Here is an 18,370-nt window from a genome sequence, read left to right as displayed (position 1 = left end):
TTCTATACTTGCTTTGTGCAATTTTATTATAATAAATGTCTTTGGCATACAGATAGAAGATAACCCTTCCTCCACCCCCCACTAATGAGACTCAGAGAGCTGATCTAAATGTCACCCCATTGGTTAGCAATCTGTTCTCCATCTCAAGGCAGCCTGCTGCACCTGAAGGGTCTGGCCTCATACACGGTGTCCTGAGGTGTGTGCTCCAGTACTGCTGAATTCAGTGGCACTTCCAGGACAGCTTTCATGCCGTGACAGTGGAAATCACACCAGAAAGGCCATAGCATGGATGTAATGCCAAGTAAAAATGAGTGTCAAAAGAAGTATGTCCGAATTCACAGTATTCATGCAAAAGTAGCCAGATGGCCCACTTCTTCCGACGAGATTCTGAAGAGTGCACAGGATGGACACTTTACTATCCCATGAGGCCACGGGAGTGGATTTGTGAATGGCGGTGAAGTGACGTAACTGACGCTGTTAGGTGATGTAATAATGACTGCATGGCGAATATAGTAAGTCCAGATTACTTTCATACAATATAGAACGTCCTAAATGTTTTTTATTATTAATTATTTTTTATTAGTAATATTGCCAAAAACATTTGCCTCTAGTTGTGTAGGCCTACTTACCATAATTGCATATATAGTGCTGTTTGCTTGTGTTAATTTTGTTTTATATAAAAAGTATTTAAAAAAATTTGAAAAACAAATGTAATTCCACAAGAGCTTGACACAGCTCATTCTTAAAAATGGTTACTGTACAGTTAATCTTTAAAATTGTAATCCTCAATAAACAAGCTACAGTTAGTCCAAAATGCCGCTGCTAGAGTTCTTACTAGGTCAAGAAAATATGATCATATAACACAGATTTTATCATCACTGCATTGGTTACCTATAAAGTTCCGTATTAATTACAAGGTATTGCTACTGACTTATAAAGCCCTAAACGGCTTAGCTCCAGTCTATTTAACGGATCTTCTATCGCCCTAAAATCCATCGCGCTCTTTAAGATCACTAAATTCAAGGCTTTTGGTCATACCTAGGATATCCAGAACCACCAAAGGAGGGAGAGCATTTTCACATTTGGCTCCAAAACTCTGGAATAGCCTTCCTGATACTGTTCGTTGCTCAGACTCGCTCTCCCAGTTTAAAACTAGATTAAAGACGCATCTCTTCAGCCAGGCATTCATATAATATTTTTAATCTTACAGTTAAATCCGTCCTCTAGTTCATAAACGCCAGAGGAGAACTGGCCCCCGACTGAACCTGGGTTCTCCCAAGGTTTTTTTTTCTCCATTAGGTCACCTGATGGAGTTTTAGGACACCATTAGGTCACTTAATGGAGTTTTTTGGTTCCTTGCCACTGTTGCCTTTGGCTTGCTCAGTTGGGGATATTTTGGGGATTTGTAATTTAATTTTATCAATCAATAAATTCCACTAGAAACAAACCTTGTTGTATTATTTTAATTTAATACTGTGAAGCTGCTTTGATACAATCTGTATTGTGAAAAGCGCTATACAAATACTGTATACTTGACCCTAATTTTTTATTCTTAATCAATTTTTGTATTTACAGGTCAGAAATAATAATAATGATCGTTTTGATGTAAAGTGCAATATCTGACAATGTGTGAATGTTTAAATTATTTATTATTATTATTTTTTATTATTCATTAAACATGATATAATATTACATAGTATAAGTTAACATGTGTGCAGTGTTTCTTTAGATGGATCACTTGGTAAATTAAATTCAGAAGTGTTCGTTGATAATCAGTCATCCTCTCAGTGGCTTCAGATGAATGCAACTGATCATAAGGAAGCCATCTGCTTTTGGGGTTGTAGTCACCTTATAAATGTTATGTAACAGAATGTCAGTTGATACAGAAATAGTCCACTGTTCCTCCCACAAAACATATGAAGAAGGATGAGACTCATCTCAGTCCTGACACAAGCTGCCACCTGTGAAGCATGGATGCCAGTGATGAATAGTGTTCATTAAAGCCTTCAGCTCATGTGGTTTACTCTGAGGTCATGTTCCAACTAATTACAAAAAAACACACTGACCTTCTCTGCCTACTTCTCCTTCAACCTCTCCATGGTCCTGCATGTGGCATAACGGCCTGGTTTGTGTGCACATACTGTGGTATGTCCTCCAGGCATGTTTTGCTGCTCATTGCCTTCTCACCGAGCTGTTAAACCTGAGGGCAAAAAGGGAAGTGTGAGGTTATGTGGAGGTATGCTATAGTCAAAGACACTTTGCACTGCAGGAGTGCAGAAACACATGGAAGTAGCTTCATGCTGGGAAGATTTTCGGCCTATTTTCCAGGTGGGAAAATCTTTCATTTTGTCGAGGATGTCTGTTTTCCCTGTTGGTGCCTTTCTAGATTGTGCTAAGAATGGGGTAGGGGAAAATTCAGAATGAGAATAGACTCCTTTTCATTTCAGAAGCTGAATAACAGAAAGAGAAATTTACTGAAATACAATTTACTGAAATGCATTTTGTCGTTTCAACAACACAGGCAAGAATAAGCAACGTTGTAAGCCTTGAAAAACTGTTTCATGTTGTTTGACTTTGGTTTCAATAAAAGCAGTATTTCCATACCTTTTTGGTTTTATGTATCCCCATAGCCCTAGCAGTAAAGCTCAAGTCTCAACAAAGCTTCATCAACTAAATAACCTGTTGTATTTCTTTTAGCTCATATTACACTAGACTTCCGTAAAACCTGGTAGGATATACACTACGAAAATCATAAAACTGTGATTTATTATTTCAACACTTAACATTTGATATTATTATTTAATCTTTAATATTTTAATCCTAATATTTTTATTCTTACGTCAAAATTTTTATAGGTTTAACTACCACCATCATAGAATAAAGAGTGGCCTAACATAAAATTATTTTTATTCAAACAATGATATCATTGGTTATGATTATAATTGTATATTGAAAAGTATGTATAGCCTAAATAAAATTACAAGACCTTAAAACAGCTAATTCTTAAAAACTGTCAGTTTGACCTTAAAAGGTTTGTTCATTGCAAATCACAATGCTTTAAAAAAAAAATATTATTTTAAAAAACATATTTCGTTGTTGGTAATCATTGAATACGATATATCAAATATAAATAACATATTACATTAAAGGGGCTATGTAATAATTTACATGTAGGGCCTATTGACTGCTTTTTATTGCTAATTTGTGTGAACAGATTGTAACAAAACTTAAAAATGAAACCTTTATCGACTTCCTAGGTTGTCTATGAATGCCTGTAGAGTTTTTTTATGTAGAGAAATTGGGACGTATTTAGAGGGAAAATCAAAAGAATGTGATGTTTACACGTGGTTCCGGGAGTCTCTCTTCCGTTCAAAGACACATGAATGCTTATACATGTAATCTATAGTCTCATATATCAAGAAACTATCTCAACAGTGCAATTTAATTACCTCATCTGTCCACATGATGCAGGTTAATAGCTGGTGCAAACATATCGTCATCGCTATGACTGCTGTTTTCTCACTGCTGTCATTTTTTGTTGTGAGATTTTGTTTTTGAGAGGAAATATTCATCTAAACGTCTTTCACAGCAGCGTGAGCGGCGTCTGGATGCTCGTCAACAGGATCGCTTATCCGCTTTACAAATTATTCGCAGAACTTCGTCATGACTCGTGAGTATATATCGGCGCATTGATGAATCACATTCTACATCAGTCTACGAGTCCGAGCTGCGAGAACGAGCAGTAAGTTGCTGGCTGCAGTTCACTTAAAGGCCCAACGGTGTCGCTAATAACAACGGTTTCTGAATTACATAAAGCCCCTTTAAAGGGATACTTCACCGTTTTTTCATATTAAACTATGTTATTCCCTTAACTAAGACGAGTTGATACATATCTCTCTCGTCTCAGTGTGTGCACTCAATCGCTCAGGTGCGCAGCGACACTTTGATAGCACAGCTTAGCCCAGTTTATTCATTAGGGACCAAACAGAGATGAAGCTAGAAGCGACCAAACACCTCCACGGTTTCCCTATTTAAATACAGTTACACAAGTAGTTACACGACCAAGTATGGTGACACAAAATAAAACGTGGCGCTTTTCTAAGCGGGTAAAAAGGATAACTATAATGTATGGCGGAATAGCAATTGGGAGCACTTCGACTCGGCGTAGTAAAAAGTCACGTTGGTTCTAATGACAGAAGTGAGAGGGGGAGAGGATTTTTCAGGCGTGACTTTTTACTACGCCGAGTCGAAGTGCTTCCAAGTGCTATTCCGCCATACATTATAGTTATCCTTTTTACCCGCTTAGAAAAGCGCCATGTTTTATTTTGTGTCGCCGCGCGCCAGAGCGATTGAGTGCACGTGTAGTACTCCTGTAAGTAACAAGACAATGAAGAGAAGAACGCATTTGTGATGGCTTCTCGTCTCTGCATTTACTACGAATGAAGCATCACTCGCGTGCGGGTTACTATGCGATGCGTGCGATGACGTCATCACGCTGGTATGCCAAGCGAAAATAATGATATGAATAAATGCACATAACACACACTCCTTTTTAAACATAAAGCACAAATAAACATTTAAACCATATTTAAAAGTATTGGAAAATTAACATCACACTATATTACAAAGAAATGTACAAACACAAACGGCCTGTACTCACTATTACACTCTCCCCTACAGGATAAAATGTCGTCCCGACATCTACCAATGCCCTTCTCAATCAATCTTAATCAATTTTTGCTTTCTGTTAAACCAATGTCTTTCTTTCTTTTTTTTTTCACACTCATGCCACGGTGATAATTCACATCATTTTTTTTTCACATTCTTCAATGGAATCATAACAATTACAATGGCACCAAGACTGAAAGTCCTCTTTTTTTATATATAATTCAATTGGCGAATGTCATATATTGACAAAAGTCTCAAAGTTCAGCAACAATAGTCCATTTGGCAGAATTGTCGTCAGGAAAGGACAACAAAAAAAAACCATCTCACTTATGCCAAACGAGAACAGTCCATTTGAAGCTTAGAACAGCTTAACGTGGCTGTGTTCAGAGCCCTAAAACAGTCCATGTTCCCTAAATCGCACAGCAGTATCTGCTTTGCTGTTCACTTGAGTTCACTATTGATTGTCCATTGTTCATGTATGTTTTCCAGGCTCTTCAGTGTGCATATTAGAAAGGGCAGTTCATAACTTATAAAATGTTCCAGTATGTATGACCACATATCAACAGTCCATATCAACAGTCCATATTATTCGCACCCCAAAGGCACTTGGTAGTATAACCAAAACAGTAGATTAACTTAAAGATATGGTAGTACACAGTTAGTAGCAAAAAGGTGGGGCTTGGTGATAATAAAAGGGTATTGTTGTCCAAGTGTTTGGGACTCTGAAATCCTGATAATAGTCACCACTCATGCTCTGCACATTGCGACATACTGGTGTCCCAAAGGTGTCGTAAGTGAACTTTTTTGGAGGTCGTCGCATTCTCGCTGTTAACTTGTTTTGTTCCCCTGAGTGCATGTTTTTCTGTTCTTGTGTTGCAGGTGCTCCTCTCTCAACTAACTCTATTTCCTCAGACTCAGCAGTTGATCCGGTCTCCTGAGCTTCCTGCCTGTCTCTTGTGTCGTTGACTTGTCTCTCTTCTCCAGGCACAGTTTCCAATTCAGCTTGGGTTGACTGTGGATGTTGTTCATGAGCTAGTTCATGGGTACCTACTGATGATTCAGGTAAGTCTGACTCCCTTGATAACACATCTCTATTTGTCTCATGTTGTCCATCTGTCCTTTTGTCTCTTTGTTGGCATTCCACTCTGAAGCTGTACTCATCTTCATCACTTTCACTGTTGGCCTCTGGCACATACTCTCTGTTCCTTCCAAGCTGACCCCTTTTTTTCCTCTGTTGGTTAGGTGTGGAGTCCTTTTTCTCTGCAATGGCTGACGGTAAGTAATCGCATGGTAGAAGTAGATTTCTGTGTAAGACTCTTGACCTTCCTTTCCCCTGCTCAGGTTTCACCTCGTAAATAGGGACATCCTCCATGGCTTGACGGATTACAACATGAACTTCGTCCTCCCAGTAGTTCCTTAGCTTTCCAGGACCCCCTCGCGGAGTGAGATTTTTCACAAGGACTCGGCTTCCAGGGTACAGGTCAGCGCATCTTACTTTGTGGTCGTAGTTTCGCTTGTTCCTTTCAGCAGACTTTTTTGCATGGTCCCGTGCAATCTCGTAAGCCTCTTGCATCCCCTTTGTCCAGCGTTCTACATACTCTCGTTGATTAGTGGTGCCGCGGTCCTGGTCAAGTCCGAACAACGCATCAACAGGGAGTCTTGGGGAGCGACCAAACAACAGGTAAAATGGCGAGAAGCCGGTAACCTCACATTTAGTGCAGTTGTATGCGAAGACTAGTTTGTTAAGTGCCTCCTTCCAATTGGATTTCTCTTTCTCTGTCAGAGTCTTGAGCATCTGTAGTATTGTTCGATTGAACCTTTCCACCTGGCCATTTCCTTGCGGATGGTAAGGGGTTGTTCTTGATGCTGTAATACCACTGTACTTCCTTAGTTGGTCAAACAACTGGTTCTCAAATTCTCCACCTTGGTCGTGGTGGATCCTCGAAGGGAATCCGAACTTAAGGGCAAAGTCATTGAACAGTCGGTCAGCCACCGTTTTGCCTGATTTTGATGTGGTAGCATAGGCTTGAACAAATCGTGTAAAGTGATCGATGACGACGAGAATGTACTCGTATCCTCCTTTGCACTTATCTAGATGGAGAAAATCAATCGAGACCAGCTCAAACGGGTAAGTTGTCTTGATGCTCTTTAACGGTGCTCGTATCTCCCGGCATGGTTTTTTCTGCTTAATGCATGGACACGCCCTTAGGACATAATGCTCAATATCCTTCTGCATCTGTGGCCAGAAAAAACGGTCTCTAATAAGGCTTGTTGTCCTATCCAGCCCTTGGTGGCCCATCTCATCGTGTAGTTCCCTCAGGACAATGTGCTTGAACTTGGCCGGTAACACGAGCTGAGTCCGCTGTGACGTTTTACGGTACAGTATGCCATGTTCATCTAACTGTAACTTATCCCATTCTCGGATTAAACCCCTGAACTTTGGGTTGACTGCCCGCCACTGCTTTGAGCCTGGCCGGGACCCAGACTGTAAGTGCTCGACGATAACGTTGATGTCCTTATCGTCACTCTGTGCCTGTCGAATCTCCTCTTTTGACAATGACGTTGGTGATGCTTCATCTGTGTCTCTCCATGCCATTACATCCTCGCATTTGACAGCCATGTTGGGACCCAGCTCATCCTGGATTTCAACTGCTTGTATCATTGCTCCGATGCAATCTGATGGAAGCTCCTCTGTGTACTCTTTCATCACAGTCTCTACGTCCAACGGCATCCTAGACAACGTGTCTGCATCCACATTCTCTCTTCCTGGCCGGTAGCGGATTGTGAAATGGAAGTCTGCCAACTCACCGACCCATCGACACCCGGTTGCATTGAGTTTTGCAGACGAGAGTACATAGGTCAACGGATTATTATCGCTGTACACAGTGAAAGTTGGGGCGTAATATAAATAGTCCCTGAATTTTTCAGTCACAGCCCACTTTAGGGCGAGGAATTCCAGCTTCCCGCTGTGGAGGTGGTAGTTCTTCTCAGCCGCTGTCAATGTTCTGGACCCATAAGCAATCACCCTCAACTTTCCACCTTGCCGTTGGTATAGAACAGCCCCCAGGCCTTGATTTGATGCATCTGTATGCAGGATGAATGGTTCAGAGAAATCTGGAAACCCTAACACGGGTGGTCGGACCAAGCACTCAATCAATTTCTCCAAGACGTCTTGGTGATCCGCTGTCCATTCAATCCGCTGGTTTGATGGCACCCCAGAACCCTTCTTGTTCCTTTCTGTCCTTTTCTTGGCCCTTGCTGGACTTTCCCCATCATTGGCTTTGCCCTTCAAAAGGTTATACAGCGGACTGGCAATTCTTGTAAAATCCTTTATGTACCGACGATAGTAGCTGAGCAGGCCCAAGATCTTACGTAGCTCGCCTACAGTGCCTGGTCGCTTCTCCTTCAAAGCTGTTACAGCAGCCGTATCGGCTGGGTCCAGGCGGCTACCCTCTGCAGACACAATTCTGCCCAGGTATCTCACTTCGTTCTTGAACATGTCACATTTCCGTGGCTTTAGTTTAATCCCATGGGTACATAGTTGCCTCAGTACTCTCCTCACTGCCTCCACTTGGTCATCAAATGACTTCGTGAAGACCAAGATGTCGTCCAGATATGGCACGCAGATCTCGTCTCTCATTCCCTCCAAACATTTCTCCATGAACCGCTGGAACGCTGCTGGAGCATTCATAAGGCCAAAGGGGATGCGAATCCATTCATATAAACCCCAGGGGGTTGTGAATGCTGTTAGTGGCCTGCTCTCTGGGGTCATGAAGCCTTGGTGATACGCCTTCCCTTGGTCGAGCAGAGAGAACCACGAATTGCCCCCCAGGCCATCTAAGACGTCCTGCACTCGAGGAATCGGCTGTCGGTCAGGTACTGTCTTCCGATTCAGGTCCCTGTAATCGATACACAGTCTGAGGCTGCCATCCTTTTTCCGGACACACACAATTGGCGAAGAATAAGAGGAGTTGGACTTTTCTACCCACCCTTGAGCTATTAAGTCCTGTAGGTAGTCTTTCATCTCCTGGTACAAGGGCTTTGGAACTGAATTGTATGTCCGAGCTACAGGTGTATTGTCGTTCAAGGAAAGACTCATTTGAAGTCCCTTTGCACAACCAATGTCGTCGTCAGATTTTGAGAAAGCTTGGCACTCCTCCCTTAACATCTGCTTCACTTGTTGTTGTTGCCGTGCAGTTAGATGGCTCAAGTCGACCGGTGGGTCCCACAGGCTGTCTTCCTCTGTTCCCCTTGGCGTTTCCTCGACCGTAACCTGAGTCACAGATCCTGTTCCCCTTGGAGAGATCATAGTCGCAGGTAAGACTGATTTAACTGGTTGCACTATGCCCAGCTCCACTCTACCTCCTAGGATAATATCGTGGTCGGTCTCGTTCTGCACGCTCAGAATGACTGAAGGGCGGGTACCTTTTTTCACCTCCAGCAGAGTGTCAAACAGTTCTAGGCCCTCAGGGTGTTGAGGGTTGACACATGGCTCAAACAGCAACACACTGTCTTGTCTCACATGTGGCATTTTAACTTTGCACTGTATTTGCATGATTGTGTGCTTTGGTATGTTCACAGATCCCTGGGCAGTACTCACTGTATACTCGGCGAGATCATCAGCTGTCACCAGATTGATGAAGGTATGGACTTTGTCTCTTTTCAGGTTGGGAAATGCGCTTACAACGGTTTGGTACAGCTGCCTGTTAGTCACTTTGTCCGAATTGTCTGTATCTTTTTGTTTCATCACTTGCTCGATTACATTAAATCCAATGATAGGTTTAGGGAGTTGCTGACCCTTTAGAACAAGCATAGGAATGACTAATTCTTTCACTCTTTCAGCAGGGGAGGCCAACTTGAACGTCACCTCAACCCATCCTCCGTACGGCATGTCAGTACCATTGGCTGCCACAAGGTGTAGACGTTCAGGTGTTTCTGTGGCTTCAGAAATATCTCTCAGTCTGACTTCTGGTATGTAGCTGTCTTTCCACTGCTCATCAATAATACACACCTGGGAGCCTGTGTCCCATAAAGCCTCTGTCTCATGTCCTTGCAAATAGCAGGCCACCAGGCATTGCCTGCCAACTAGGGAAGTTATTGGAGAATGCTGATTAACTCGGCATTCGGCTGTTATTATGCTGTCTATGTCATGAGGCACATGGTATTGCAGGTTGCGTTTGAACTGTCGTGTTGTGCGTCGTCGGGACGTGGTCGTCTCTTGGGTCACTCCCTGTCCCTTTGGAGCAACCCTTCCCCGTTTAACTGAACCTCCCTCTGGTTTCTCGTACCCCGTACTCTGCAACCAGCTGCATAATGTTCGCTGCTGCTGCAATAATAGCAATGGGTGCACTGCTCCATGGTTCCTCTCTGTTGGCAGTGAAAACATTGTCTAGCTTGCTGACGTCTGGGCTGTTGATACTGGCGTTGGTGTTGCGACAACCGTTCATTTGGGTACTGTCGTGTGACCGGGTTTAGTGACTGACTGGCTTGGGGTGGTATTTGAAAGTGATGGCGCTGGGGCTGCTGTCGTTGAGCAAAATGAGTCAGGGCATGGAGCGGCTGTGGTGCTGTGTACTGTTGCTGTGATACAGCACCAAATTGCGGATGTTGCGATTGAAGTTGATAATGTTGTTGCTCATGTTTGACTGAATCCGGACTCTGGGCTTGATGACCTGGCACTGGGCTCCACTCTGGCGGCAGCTGGCTGATCTGTGGCATGTTCTGCGGATGACGGCGTGCCGCTGTCACTGCTAACTCTTCATTGTTAACTGCAAAGCACTGCTGTGATGTAACTTGTGGCTGCTGAATTTGCTCTTTGATCTGCATAATGTCATCGCTAAGTCTTTTTAACTGAGACATCAAGTCGAACTTTGACTGTTTAGGCAGACATTTTTGTACAGGGACGGGTTCATCAAGCTGGGTGGCGTGAACAATAGTTTGGCGTTCTGTTTTCCGCTTGTTCTGCCTCTCTGACTCATGAGAGCATGCAACATTTAATTTTTCTAGCAATACTTCATCGGAGATCGCGGCGTCAGAAAGATACGGCTGTAAGTCGCTCTGAACACGGTCGTTTTGCAAGCCCGTTAAAACTGAATGCAGAAACATGTTCTGCACTAAAACAGGGTCATACTTCAGCCCAGATTCATCTTCTTGCGAGGCAAACAGAATTTTTTGTCTCAGGTCAAGAGCCCGTATCAGGAAGTTTTGGGGGGTCTCTTTGCTACGCTGGCCCTCGGTGGTCAATTGTTTGTATAATTCAGTTGCATTTTTTTCTTGATAATGAGAACGGAGAATGCGTCTCAGAGTAGGAAGAGTTAAACCAGCTTTCCCTTCAAGATAGCTACGCAGCTGAAGCCCAGGTGTAATGGATCTGATTACTGCATCTATGATTTCCTGTTCAGGATATCCCTTGCCCAACCCACTCTCGATTTGACGAGCGAGACTAGAGAATGATAATCGGTCCTTTTGGCCTGGTTCACCGATCAAGCCTGAGATTTTAAACTCTTTATGCCAAATGACTGGCGCGCTGTGTCTCTGGGGCAGTTGTGAATGGTCTGTCCGCCTCCTATCGGATGTTGCCGGCGCCCCCGATGTGGTGTGTGCTACAGCAGTATTAATATGCATAGCCTGAAATGACTCAGTTACAGTACTACTTTCTCTCACTGGTCTCTGGGCCGTGTTCATGTCTCTTTCAACGTGTCCTGGCTCCACCCATTTTTCTGGATTGTCAGCAGTAGCCACTGTGAGGTCACTTATCTTCTCATGAATACACAATAACTCTGCCATGCCACTATCCTCTAGTTCTTCCAGCTCACTCCTCAATAAATGACTGCTGATATACTTTATGAGTGAGAGGCGGGTCACATCTTTCACTGACGGGATGTGTAAAAAGGAGCAGAGTTCTATTAATTTCTCTCTTGACAGTGTGCATAATTTTTCTCCTATCTCCTCCTGAAGACTTTCAAGCGCATCCATTCTTCCTTTTCTTTTCTTTTTTTCCTCTACAGTATTTAGCAGTGTTGAAAGTGGTGGTTACCTCACTGACCTGGGTGCCGTCGCTTCTGAACTCACTGTGTCTCAAGCGCACGCACCACTAAATCGGCCTTGTCTCTCCACTTCACTCTGCAGCCTCACTGCTGTACGTCTGGGTAAGAGATGAATGTGACTGGGTGGTTCTCGCTGATGAAGGAGTCAGACCACCCAACAATCATCCCAGCGGGGCCTCCAAAATATGTAGTACTCCTGTAAGTAACAAGACAATGAAGAGAAGAACGCATTTGTGATGGCTTCTCGTCTCTGCATTTACTACGAATGAAGCATCACTCGCGTGCGGGTTACTATGCGATGCGTGCGATGACGTCATCACGCTGGTATGCCAAGCGAAAATAATGATATGAATAAATGCACATAACACACACTCCTTTTTAAACATAAAGCACAAATAAACATTTAAACCATATTTAAAAGTATTGGAAAATTAACATCACACTATATTACAAAGAAATGTACAAACACAAACGGCCTGTACTCACTATTACACACGCACTGAGACGAGAGAGGTATGTACATCAACTCGTCTTAGTTAAGGGAATAACATGAAAAAACGGTGAAGTATCCCTTTAAATATAATATACTTATACATAAATGCATATTTTTATAGAAATTAAAATACAAAAACGTTCTATATGTGGCATTTCAATCATTGGTTATCAAAATCTTTAAAAAATGGATAGCCTAATTCACACATATACGAAAAATGAAATGCAAAACTACACCTACAGCACCACCAGAATGTCATTCCTTTTTTAATCCTCATCCTGTTTGCTACTTCAACTGGAATTCAATTCATATTCAGACATTCTCAACTGAATTCTGAATGCTACACAACCCTCTCTAAGCTTTGGATGCAATGCAGGAAGGCAGTTTGAGTCAAGTTTTATACTATATTTCCTGGGTCATGGATGAATGACCCATGAAAAGAGGGGCTGAGAGGGAACACCAGCTGGGTGTACCATCTGTCGTTGCGCAATGCAACGGCCGGGCTGGGCAGATGCCACCAGTGAGCTGGATAGAAACCAAGCACAACAAACCAATACGAAACAAAAACAAGCGTGGACTCTGGAAGTGGTGGCATGTAGAGGCTCAAACTGGGAAGATAGTGAAATTACAGCTATTAGAAGTGAAAGCAGGAATACTGCAATTACAGAGGTGATGGTCAAGTCAAAGGATATGAGGAAATCATATGTGGTAAGTAAAGGATGTATAGGGATGAAATTAGCTTTACCATCAGTTTTCACCAGCATGAAATGAGATTTTAGAGCAAATCCTTTTAATGAGATCAAGTAGACCAGGTGCAGGTCTTATGCAAGCCTCTGGGGTTTTCTAAAATGGTGGGCAAACTATCAAACCATTGAAGTAATGAATACTGACTGGCCGTTTGGTGCCAACTCTCCCCTGTCATGGATAAAACAGTGAGGCAATTAGAACAGCAAGTGCACTCCCTTAATTCTTCTTTTTTAATTACTGCACTCTGTTCATCCTCGGGGACTGTGAGGCCTTTTTGGGCATTTTTTCTCCTGTGCTCCTGTCTTCAGTTTTTTAGTAAAGAGTGCCTATGCTGTTTTGGTCCCCTAATCCTCACACTATGGGCTTCAGGCGTGTTCAGTTCATTTAGTTGGTGTGAAAATGTGCACCAATGAGTGAACTTGAAGTGGCAGTGTTGGGGACTAAGCAAATAACTAGCAACACTATAACTTAAATAACTTTTCAGTAGCATGACAGAAGTTAAATTGGAATGACAGAAAGAGGAATTTACTAAATGGGAATTAGTGTTATTCCACCCTTGTCCACTATAAAGATTATTTATTTATTAACTTGGCATTTCAAACATATCTATCTATCTATCTATCTATCTATCTATCTATCTATCTATCTATCTAAATAGTTTGATTCATTTTAGCGAGTCAATTGGTTTGAGCGGCTCATTTCAATGAACTCCAAAACAATTAATCAGATTCATTTGAATAACTCAATTAATTTCCCATAGCTCATTGCAAAGCATTTTTGTTGTGAAGTAAATATGTTAAAGCCACCGTACATCACAATCACAACAAGTATCATGAAACGTTTTGAAATAGAAATTGAACTGAAGTTACAAACCTGTATTTTCTTCTGATTCTTTACCCTAAATACAGTTAGTATGTAGCCTACTCATGCATTGCTACATTTATAATGCAAAAATAAACTGTAGTTTGGATCCAAAAGTGAAAAGATCTGCATGGGGAGGGGTGGAATCGAAAGAACAGCTTTAATTGCACGATGTTCATGTCATAATCCAGGCTATTTTGATTTATGGAATGGGATGTAATAGCACCCCTGGTCCCAGGTAGGCATCTGGACAGAGGGAGCTCAGCTGTATTATGGAATATGCCCCTTAAACCCTTACCAGCCTGTTTAATGAGATTCATAGAGGATGATTGTGTCAAAGTCACACTCACAGCTTTGGAAAACTACGGTCTCTGCACACACCCTCCCGTGAGCCACACCATCACACTCTCTAAATATACTTGGATATCGTCTACTATAATGTGTTAATGCAATTTCCACTCCTTGGTGTGAAAATTCTATTTAGAGTCATTCTGAAGAGCACCTGCTATGGGCAGTTTATGAGCGTTTACTGGGAAGACACTGTCGGTAGCCTAATTAAAAAACTGCTTTAAAGTAGAACTGTGGTACTTCGGAAATGAGTCTTCGATAGCCTCTGGCTAAATTATGAAGTGGTAATGGAATCTCGTTAGCATTATAATTACTGGAAGATTTTTAAAAAAGAAATAAAAGCTAAGTTATTCGTCTGATTCCTGAAATGGTCTGCCCTTTTCTGATGGGGAAAATAATTGTATTTATTTATTCATTTATTTTTGCAGGCTTCATCCTGAATTAAAAAGTGGCTTGAATATTTTCTCATGACATTTACCTAAATATAAAAATGCTGAAATCCTACTAGATTGAAGGTTAACTACCACTGATTCACAAATTACAGGACTAAAGAAGCGAGAACCCTGTAACACATGTAATCACAGATAAATGAACAGTGGCTGTAATTATTGCAATTAACAGACCTAGACTGACTCCATGGGTGAGTGATTAAATAACAACAACAGCTGCTACAAACAAACAAACAAACAAACATACAAACAAGGAAATATTTAATGTCAGACACACTTCATCACGGGTCAACCTGGAAACAAAGTTGGTTTACAAGATACAGGCTGCCATGCGTTCTTTCAGAAGGAGAATTAATCAATAGATTTGCTAGATTTTGGAATGGAACTAAATAAGGGCTGCCAAATGTCATGATACACACATTCTGTCCATGATGAGACAACGAAAGTGGTTATAAATAGAGTCAGGATGTCTCTGGATATTACTTTGCAGTAGCTGTGTGAGAACATGTTGTATAACAACAGATTTTGCATTTGCAAAGCAAGAAGCACTTAAACCCACACTCTACTTGTCTCAAAATCTCTAAAAAAAATAACATCACATGGGGCTTTCAAAAGAGGTGCACCAGAAGATAAAACGAAAAGTGTGTTTATCAGAAGATGCCACGGATAAAAGCCATAAAGCAACAAACTGATGGATGTAATGGAGAGATGCTAGCCTACACAATGAATAATTGATGCGCATGCTATTTTTACAAGACAAGGTAGCAAAGAACATAACGTCAAGGAAGAGAAGAGATTGAATGTGGTTGATATATAAAAACAATCAGGCCTCAAAAGTGCTTCGAGATGGGAAACCGATGGAACCTTTATTTTTAAGAGTGTATGCTGGGGCATTTTCTCTCGCGGTGGGGAGGAATTGCATCCCCAAAAAAAACAAAAAAAGAGTAATTGACAGTACAAAACTAAACCAAAACAAACATTATTAAATATTAAATCACATATGTTTCTAACAAAGTGGAAAATTATGAGTGGGAAACGATTTTTTAAGCCCAGACTTTCTTAGCTGGTACTGAGCCCCTAAAGGGACATGGTGAAGAAAAAAATGAGATGGGTGTAACAATTATTTGGCAATGCTTTTGCGTTCTCTCGCAAATATTTTGCATTCTCCTGAGAAATTTTGCATTTGCGTTAATACGAGAAATTTTGCGTTCACTCTAAAAAAAAATTAGGGGATTTATTGCGAGGGACTTCAAAAGCTTTGAGAGCAAACACTACGTTTCTCAGGGGAACGCAAACCTTTTGCAAGTAAATGGAAAGTTTATCGGGAGAACACAAAACATTTGTGAGAGAACGCAAAAACATTGACTTTTTTTCATAACTTTATTTTCCCTCCAATCTCTTTTATTTAATTTTTTACCACCATGTCCCCTTAGGGGCTCCGAAAACATAGTTCTAACGAACATTCGCAAACAGCATCGCAAAGTTGATAATGACAGCTCTCAAGCTGTGGTTAGAAGCATAGTTTCTTGTTTGCATGACATGTGGACTCAATAATCCTTATAAGCAAGCTGACATTCAGTAAAATCTATATCTTTTATTTAGAATACATACAAATTTCATTTATGTCTTTTAGTTTTATCGTTGATGAAGAATATCATGCATAACCAAACAACATTTTCCATAATTCTCTGTGGCATCATAAGAATGACAACACATCCAGCAACAATAGCACACCCGTTATGCATGCTTTGCTCATCATGTATTGTTTTTGTCAATACAAAAGATGTGAAATTGTCCAGTGAGTCCCAGGAGGACTTAGCATAATTATAGAGTAAACAACTCATCCACTTGAAATGAACTTAAACCAGATTTTAGTGACTGCTCAGCTAGGTTAAATTAAACACATCATTATAGTTGCTGTGTTTACTGAAGATCTGTTGACTAACTCTCAGTAAAATAAGATACACAAAATAAGCTATGTAAAATCTTTAAAGTCCTAAATAAAACAGTAGGCTACTTGTTGTTTATTGGTTTAATGGTTCTACTTTTTTACTTTATAGTGCACAGACCTCAAAATGGGTCAAGTGACTTAAAACTATGAAGCAGGTCACATACCGGAAGATAAAATTATGTTTCATGTACTTTTAAGCCCAAAAAATATATAATCACCAAATGGAATTGTAACATTGGAATAGATAAATCCAAACCCCAAAACGGGATTTTGCCTCCTCATTTCCAAAGATCAGCACAGGCTAACAGTTTATCAAAGTCATCTTTCCTATGCGAATGGGATTAGGGCATCTGTCTGCTCTTTTAGTGGACTCAGATTAGCCCCTCCCCTTCCTCTTTGACATCCTCTTCTATCCTCATTTCCCCCTGTGGATTTGTGGAAAACGGTTTAATAAACTAGTGAATCAGATTTTCTTTTTACTCATCCTCTGCCCTTTTCATTCTCACTGGAACATGCAAGTCTAGACAAAAGCCAGTGAATTTCTGAGAGATAGCATTGAACCCCACCCGAGTGACACCGCGGTCACAGCCCTCGGGAATTAAACCAGCAGATCAATTCATATCCTGTCCACGAGTAATTACAGATTGTGACACACACAGAATATCCATCCCACAGAAGCCGTCCAGCAACAACATGGCTGGAATTTGTAGGCTTTTCCTAAACAGGCTAGTAGAACACTAAAGGAAATGTTCATATGAAGTAAGAAACAAACAACAACAACAAAAAAAGACTGCAGAAGGAAGATTATATTTATTATGTGGATATTGACCAAATGCTGAGGCTGGTTTGAATAATCCTATAAGAGCGAGATATGCTTGAATAAATTGCCAAATTGCCTTTTTAGATTAACTATGGGCAATATGTCCAGGAATGCTGATAATGATTTATGCTTGTGTTGTGTGAAAATCAGCGGAGTATTAAACAATGACAGATAATAAGGGGGAAAAGAGAATTCAGCCATCATGTTGATATGCATGGGCTTGTTAATGTGACAAGACAATCTAAACAACAATTACTTTTTTGCAGACTGCTACAAGCCTTCTTACCTCTCATGGAAAACTTCCACCAGATTCACAACAGGTGTATCTGCACATGTTCTCTGGTTAATGAATCCAGTTTATGCTAAATGAGGGAATATGAGTCTGTCATTACTAATTACCATAAGACACGCCCAAAACGTGTCCATATAAGGGCCTCCGTAACAATTTCTCTTGTACAGTCATTAATCACAATTCAAAAGTATCCTTATGCTCTATAAAGATGTGCTTCAAGATTTCGGATGAAAGTGAAATTTGTCAAAACCAGTTGAATCAAACACATTTACACGGGGATAGACTAGCAACACATGATCAGTTGCATTTTAATGCCTAAACTATCATATATCGAGCTATTATATGATTTTGTTTCATATTATTGTATTAATATTTTGATCAATATTATTAAGTACAATATTATAATTAACGTATTGATTTCTGAGTAAAAACATTAACAAACATGAATGATGATCGGTTGCATTTTTATGCCTGAACAATCCTAGATCAAACTATTAAAAAAAATTACATTGTTTCATAATATTTTATCATCTTAAATTTGTTATCAAGATTATTATATTAAAAAATAAACATTCTCTGTTTAACACATTCCAAATTCTTAATATACAGTGTTAATTTTCTTAACACATAATAAATTTAGCACAAATGTATTGATTTCTGTTTGACAAATTTACGAATATGAATGTGTTTTTTAC

General features: G+C 40.7%; 1 long non-coding RNA gene across 1 annotated transcript; it reads right to left on the bottom strand.

Annotated features, from left to right (window-relative positions):
- Positions 1-1,550: 1,550 nt before the first annotated feature.
- On the bottom strand, positions 1,551-18,005 carry LOC309502445. Its single transcript, XR_014207287.1, has 3 exons — positions 17,670-18,005; positions 2,067-2,200; positions 1,551-1,961 (listed from the first exon to the last, which is right to left on the bottom strand). It is a non-coding gene; the product is annotated as an uncharacterized lncRNA (long non-coding RNA).
- Between the last annotated feature and the right edge of the window lie 365 nt (positions 18,006-18,370).

This window comes from Leuciscus leuciscus, assembly GCF_965113295.1.
Source record: "Leuciscus leuciscus genome assembly, chromosome: 7".
Classification (NCBI taxonomy): Eukaryota; Metazoa; Chordata; class Actinopteri; order Cypriniformes; family Leuciscidae; genus Leuciscus; species Leuciscus leuciscus.
This window is presented reverse-complemented; position numbering and strand designations above follow the sequence as displayed.